We start from the raw sequence: 6,000 nt of genomic DNA, 5'->3' as shown, positions 1-6,000 counted from the left end.
ATAAATGAATGACATGTCCCTTGGAGACACGCATCACCACGGCTGTGTGCGGCCTTCTGTGTCGAGACTTTCCCTGGAAGCCGCGGACAGGAGTTCCGTTCCCATCCAGAGTGCGAGGGTGTGCGAGTCCCTTTCTAGAGCCTTGCCAGAAAGAGTGTGTAGGAAGGGATTTCTCGGACGTTCAAGTCTGGGGATTCCCCACAAGGAATCAAACGGTGTTGCAGCCTGAAACGGCCATCTGGGTCATCTGGTCCGTTAGCCACATGGGGACGGAGTCGCGGGCCCAGGAGCCACGGGGCCCGGCCCATCGAGAGATGGGGCCGCCGGAGGGATTCCTGGGAGTTCTGCCGCCACGGTTGGCATCTGCCCCGTCCCCCCACGCTGACTCACTGTGTGTCCATAAATATGTTTCCACCCAACAACATTTACCAAAACTAAGAAGAGTTGAGAAGCACTGACCTCCTTGAGGTCTGTATTTTACAAACGAGAAACCTGGGGAGACGTGCCAGTCACGGCTGCCCAAACAGACAGGTGAGCTGAGCCCGAGAGCGGCCAGACATTGGAGAACCATCACCGTGAAAAAGTAGCAACCGAATTCCACCCGGGGAAAAGCCTGCACAGCAGATTGACGTCTTAGAGTTAGTTGTAAGTGTCCACTCCAAGGGGGTGGAGAAGATAGACGACCCACACACCAGGACAAGCTTGCTCTGGAAAAGAACGAAAGAGCTCTGAGCTTTATAAAACTACCGTCGATGGAACCTCTCAGTTCCTAGGCTCACTGGCCACACAGACCTGACAGGAGAACGTGTTCCAGAACTGGCCAGGGATTTCCTGCCTCACCCTCATGGGGACAAAGACATGAAAGTCAGAGGGGAGAGAATCAGAAGTCTCCTGGTGTATTTGCCAGCATTCCAGAAGAAGAGAAAGCGTCTGGGGCGGGGCAGGAGGGATAATCAATTAAGGAAGAGAGGACCGCTCGTGAGAATGCCCCCCGTTCTCGGCAGGGCTGGCCTCACGGCTGTGTGGCCTGCTGTCACACGGGCCTGATGCATGGAAGGGACCCGCTGCATTTAATACGCTAAGGCCACCATCTCGAAATCCTTAAGAACTTGATCTAAGTGAAGTTCCTAGGACATGGGAGTGTGTGAGAGCAGAGACCCCTGCAGAACTGGTGTCTCCCGGTGTCACAACCCCCGCACATACAGCGTCCCGGGGACCCCGCCTGCGGGGCATTCGGAGAGACTCAAGGCAGGTACAGGCAATCGTGTCACCCGGACGGCTGAGCAGGGAGGCCACCGGCAGCTCTGAGAAGCCACACTCTCTCCTTGACCCAGACTTGCTCCAGGTACAGAAGGAAGGCAATGACCTTCTCTGAGACACCCCGTCCTGCCCCTTCTCACCCGGATGTCCCTGTGTCAGCCACCACGTACTCTGAAACCGTTGGTGCAGGAGGAGTGGGAAGGGCGGGGAGACCCATCTCGCCTTCTCCTCGGTTCTTCTTAATTCCCAGCAGGCCGAAGATAGAGTGCCTGCAGAACGTGCCCGTCTGGGGGTGAACATAAACGGGGGGCTAGTTTCGCGCATCTCTGCTGTCCTGGTAGGAGTGCGTGAACCAGCTACGAACCACGGGTTCACTTTCAACGACTTGTCTTTGTATTTGAAGCTGGCCCTGTGCACTGCAAAGGTGAATGCTAACATTCACGCAAGCGCTTTAAAATTCCAGTCTTTCTCTGCTTGGAATGGCATTGCACCGTGACAGGTCAGGGAAGGCTGTGCAGAAAGGGAGAGTTCCCTAGTCTGGAAGCCATAAGTACACTGTTGTCCTGTTTTGAACTGAGAGTCCTCCAGTTACTTTTGCATGGAATCCTGCAAGTGAGATGTGTGGCCCCGTTGAAAAAGGCAAATTCATAGCAGAATGCATTGTAGAAATACTTGTTTTGGAACTTCAGAGGTAAAGAGGAATTTCTGAGGTTTCCAGAGAGAGAAAGAAGAGTCCATTTTCAAGAAATGGAAGTGACCACAGCAAGTGTTGGCCGAGCGGCTAAGTATCTTGCCGCTGACAGCACTGAGCCACTTTGGGGGCGGGCACTGGGGGGCCCTCCAGGGCTCGCCACCAGAAGCAAAGGAGGTGGAGAGGCCAAGGGGGTGGGGAGTGGGCGGGCTGGCTGTGAAACCCCCCGGGGCATCTCCTCGAAGAACCGGCAGGGCAGGCTCCTGGGACCTGCGGAGACGGAGCTCCCTCAGCTGGGCTGTCCCGCAGGGCTGTGGTGCTGGTGGGCCCAGCCTGAGGACGTATTGGAACGCAGCACCCCACTCTTCCGGCACCTGGACACCCCAGCTCAGCCCAGGAGGATGGAGGGGACACGGGGAGGATGTGACAGACGTGGCCAGCACTGAGGGACACTCAGGCTGCCTGGGGGACCAGGTTTCCCGTGTCAGAGGAAGGCCACGACCAACTCAGCGTGCCCCGGATTCACGAGCGGGTGGGCAGCAGACGTGTGCACACACAGATACACACGGACACAGACATGCATGTATTCACACATACATCTGTAGATACACAGACAGACACACAAACACACATGTACGGACAGACGCACACAGCAATGGAGATTCCTCCTCTGGCTCTACAAATAGGGAAACACACAGCTCGCTTTAGCCAACATTAGGGGTTGGTGAAGGACCCAGGGAGTCTAGACCCTGCTGTCCGTCCATCCCTCTCCTGTATCCCCTGGCACAGGTGTGATGAGCAAAGTCAGCCTCAATGGGACGTCGCAGCCCAGAACTGTCAAAGCCGGGGGAATGTCAGGGAGTGGAAGGCAGCAGTGGAGGGAGGGGAGAGTGCAAGAAGGGGTGCGGGCCAGCTGCTCAGGCTGGAGGAGCATGGCCCGGGAGGGAGCCAGGGCGGGCAGAGTGGGCACGCTCACTGGGCAGGCATGCAGGATGGCTCTGGGCCAAAGACCCCGAGGACACCTGGGGTGACGGGACCTTAAACAGGTTTCCACATTGCAGGAATTCTGTGCATTTTGAATATGCTTTCTCGATCCGCAGTGGGAACTACAATCTACAGAGGTTTCTATAAGTATTCAGCCACGGGACATTTGCTTGTCCACTGAGCAGAACACGGTCTGGAAATACTGATGCGAGCAAGTGGCAGAGGCTGTGAAGTCATGAGGCAGGTGCAGGTGGCNTTGGAGAACCATCACCGTGAAAAAGTAGCAACCGAATTCCACCCGGGGAAAAGCCTGCACAGCAGATTGACGTCTTAGAGTTAGTTGTAAGTGTCCACTCCAAGGGGGTGGAGAAGATAGACGACCCACACACCAGGACAAGCTTGCTCTGGAAAAGAACGAAAGAGCTCTGAGCTTTATAAAACTACCGTCGATGGAACCTCTCAGTTCCTAGGCTCACTGGCCACACAGACCTGACAGGAGAACGTGTTCCAGAACTGGCCAGGGATTTCCTGCCTCACCCTCATGGGGACAAAGACATGAAAGTCAGAGGGGAGAGAATCAGAAGTCTCCTGGTGTATTTGCCAGCATTCCAGAAGAAGAGAAAGCGTCTGGGGCGGGGCAGGAGGGATAATCAATTAAGGAAGAGAGGACCGCTCGTGAGAATGCCCCCCATTCTCGGCAGGGCTGGCCTCACGGCTGTGTGGCCTGCTGTCACACGGGCCTGATGCGTGGAAGGGACCCGCTGCATTTAATACGCTAAGGCCACCATCTCGAAATCCTTAAGAACTTGATCTAAGTGAAGTTCCTAGGACATGGGAGTGTGTGAGAGCAGAGACCCCTGCAGAACTGGTGTCTCCCGGTGTCACAACCCCCGCACATACAGCGTCCCGGGGACCCCGCCTGCGGGGCATTCGGAGAGACTCAAGGCAGGTACAGGCAATCGTGTCACCCGGACGGCTGAGCAGGGAGGCCACCGGCAGCTCTGAGAAGCCACACTCTCTCCTTGACCCAGACTTGCTCCAGGTACAGAAGGAAGGCAATGACCTTCTCTGAGACACCCCGTCCTGCCCCTTCTCACCCGGATGTCCCTGTGTCAGCCACCACGTACTCTGAAACCGTTGGTGCAGGAGGAGTGGGAAGGGCGGGGAGACCCATCTCGCCTTCTCCTCGGTCCTTCTTAATTCCCAGCAGGCCGAAGATAGAGTGCCTGCAGAACGTGCCCGTCTGGGGGTGAACATAAACGGGGGGCTAGTTTCGCGCATCTCTGCTGTCCTGGTAGGAGTGCGTGAACCAGCTACGAACCACGGGTTCACTTTCAACGACTTGTCTTTGTATTTGAAGCTGGCCCTGTGCACTGCAAAGGTGAATGCTAACATTCACGCAAGCGCTTTAAAATTCCAGTCTTTCTCTGCTTGGAATGGCATTGCACCGTGACAGGTCAGGGAAGGCTGTGCAGAAAGGGAGAGTTCCCTAGTCTGGAAGCCATAAGTACACTGTTGTCCTGTTTTGAACTGAGAGTCCTCCAGTTACTTTTGCATGGAATCCTGCAAGTGAGATGTGTGGCCCCGTTGAAAAAGGCAAATTCATAGCAGAATGCATTGTAGAAATACTTGTTTTGGAACTTCAGAGGTAAAGAGGAATTTCTGAGGTTTCCAGAGAGAGAAAGAAGAGTCCATTTTCAAGAAATGGAAGTGACCACAGCAAGTGTTGGCCGAGCGGCTAAGTATCTTGCCGCTGACAGCACTGAGCCACTTTGGGGGCGGGCACTGGGGGGCCCTCCAGGGCTCGCCACCAGAAGCAAAGGAGGTGGAGAGGCCAAGGGGGTGGGGAGTGGGCGGGCTGGCTGTGAAACCCCCCGGGGCATCTCCTCGCAGAACTGGCAGGGCAGGCTGGGAGACGGAGCTCCCTCATCTGGGCTGTCCCGCAGGGCTGTGGTGCTGGTGGGCCCAGCCTGAGGACGTATTGGAACGCAGCACCCCACTCTTCCGGCACCTGGACACCCCAGCTCAGCCCAGGAGGATGGAGGGGACACGGGGAGGATGTGACAGACGTGGCCAGCACTGAGGGACACTCAGGCTGCCTGGGGGACCAGGTTTCCCGTGTCAGAGGAAGGCCACGACCAACTCAGCGTGCCCCGGATTCACGAGCGGGTGGGCAGCAGACGTGTGCACACACAGATACACACGGACACAGACATGCATGTATTCACACATACATCTGTAGATACACAGACAGACACACAAACACACATGTACGGACAGACGCACACAGCAATGGAGATTCCTCCTCTGGCTCTACAAATAGGGAAACACACAGCTCGCTTTAGCCAACATTAGGGGTTGGTGAAGGACCCAGGGAGTCTAGACCCTGCTGTCCGTCCATCCCTCTCTTGTATCCCCTGGCACAGGTGTGATGAGCAAAGTCAGCCTCAATGGGACGTCGCAGCCCAGAACCGTCAAAGCCGGGAGAATGTCAGGGAGTGGACGGCAGCAGTGGAGGGAGGGGAGAGTGCAAGAAGGGGTGCAGGCCAGCTGCTCAGGCTGGAGGAGCATGGCCCGGGAGGGAGCCAGGGCGGGCAGAGTGGGCACGCTCACTGGGCAGGCATGCAGGATGGCTCTGGGCCAAAGACCCCGAGGACACCTGGGGTGACGGGACCTTAAACAGGTTTCCACGCTGCAGGAATTCTGTGCATTTTGAATATGCTTTCTGGATCCGCAGTGGGAACTACAATCTACAGAGGTTTCTATAAGTATTCAGCCACGGGACATTTGCTTGTCCACTGAGCAGAACACGGTCTGGAAATACTGATGCGAGCAAGTGGCAGAGGCTGTGAAGTCATGAGGCAGGTGCAGGTGGCAGCTGGGAGACAGGACGGGAGGGTCCTACGGCTCCTGCACACACAGCTGACCCACCCTGCCGGGTCCAGGGCGGTGGAGCCGGAAAGCCACTGCTGGCATAAAGGGCCTGACCCCAGGGCAGGGGTGGGTCCCTTGCCCGCCGGCTCACAGCTCTGGGTTGGTCTCTTGGAGCAACTCACAGCGTAGGG

The sequence above is a fragment of the Ailuropoda melanoleuca genome, chromosome 17 (assembly GCF_002007445.2).
Source record: "Ailuropoda melanoleuca isolate Jingjing chromosome 17, ASM200744v2, whole genome shotgun sequence".
Taxonomy (NCBI): domain Eukaryota; kingdom Metazoa; phylum Chordata; class Mammalia; order Carnivora; family Ursidae; genus Ailuropoda; species Ailuropoda melanoleuca.
This window is presented reverse-complemented; position numbering follows the sequence as displayed.